This window comes from Physeter macrocephalus, chromosome 4 (assembly GCF_002837175.3).
Source record: "Physeter macrocephalus isolate SW-GA chromosome 4, ASM283717v5, whole genome shotgun sequence".
NCBI lineage: Eukaryota > Metazoa > Chordata > Mammalia > Artiodactyla > Physeteridae > Physeter > Physeter macrocephalus.
The window spans coordinates 72,735,344-72,736,783 of NC_041217.1; positions in this window are offsets into that span (position 1 = coordinate 72,735,344).

Consider the following 1,440-nt stretch of genomic DNA (forward strand, 5'->3'; position numbering starts at 1 on the left):
GTCCCCAGAGACTTGCTGTGCAAGATTTCAAGGCCCAGAGTAGGAAAGCGTCCCTTGAGACCACATCACAAATCACATATGCAACTCCAGCTCTCCTTGAGGGGTTTCTACAGCCTTCCACTCCCAGCTGTTTTGCCTGCAGGGAGGTGCAAGTTGCAGCCTGGACCAGAACTGGCTTGGCTGCAGTCTTAGGAGACGCAGTCTTAGGAGACAGGCCATTTGCTTTTTACTTCAGAGATGGCATCCAGAATATTTCTCCATCTTGATTTCAAAGAAAATGCACCACTTTCCAGATTGCAAATTTAGTCCAGGATTTCTACAAGACTCTTCCTTGACCTTGTAAAAATACCATACCAGAGGACACAAAATATTTGACAGTGAGGCTTCCTAAGTCACAGTGAAACCTCCCTCTTCATCCACAATACAGATGGAAATACTGAGGCCAGGAGGGCCAGCGACATGTTTGGGAGGCACATTAAATAAGGGCCAGAACTCTGCATGGGTGTCGGTCACAGTCTGTTGAAATACAGTACCTGGTGAGCTGGACAGTTTTGACACAGTGAAGGACAATGTCTCCGCCTACCGTGAGGTACCTGGAGCCTGGAGCATCTCTGTCCTCTCTGTTCTCAGGCATCTGGTCCCACCTGGAGGGAAATGTAGTATCCAGGCTTTGTAGAAAATGGACCGTTTCTTCCATACCTACAGTGAGTGCATGACGTAAGACACTCCCCCCGCCACGCAGCTCTGGGTGGGCTGGGAAGCAAGGCTACCCCACGGGAGCACAAGAGGGGTTTTCTTCAGCTCAGCATTTCAGTTGCTGTTCACCCTACATCTCATCTCAGGGGCCCACCATTTAATATTGCTTCCAGGATGTGGGCCCGGGTCAAACCTATGTTCCAGGAGCAGGAGTGCCTTCCACAGAGACAGCCCTGACTTCCCAGAGTGTAGGGGCTGTGAGAGTAGTCCCTGGCCATCCCTCCAGGAGACCGGGCCTCACGTCTGCCCTGTCCTCCAGTGCCCCTTCTTTACAGAGGGCCTCCCCAGGAGCTATTTCTGGGCTCTGTCTACTCTAGGCGCAGCCATTTGGCCCTATCTTTTCCATCAGATGAATGGACTTGTCAGGCCACAAATCACAATCATTGATGTTACCACTGATCTTTTCTTTAGATTCGTGCAATGTGTTTAACCTCTCATGAGTCCAGTTTCCCCAGTATTCTCCCTTCTTCCCTTATTCACCAACCCTGGCCCGAGAGGATTTCCCCACCCCCCAGCCCCCATCCCCACCTCCGCCCCCCAGATGTAACAGAGAGATAAAGACACCTTTGGAAACAACTTTCTTTATGAGAATCTTGAGTTCCTAATGAGTCTGGCCTGGAGTGGGCTAGGTCAGTGCAAATATTCCAGGAGCACAGACGGGGGCAGCCGAGGCCAGCGTGGGAG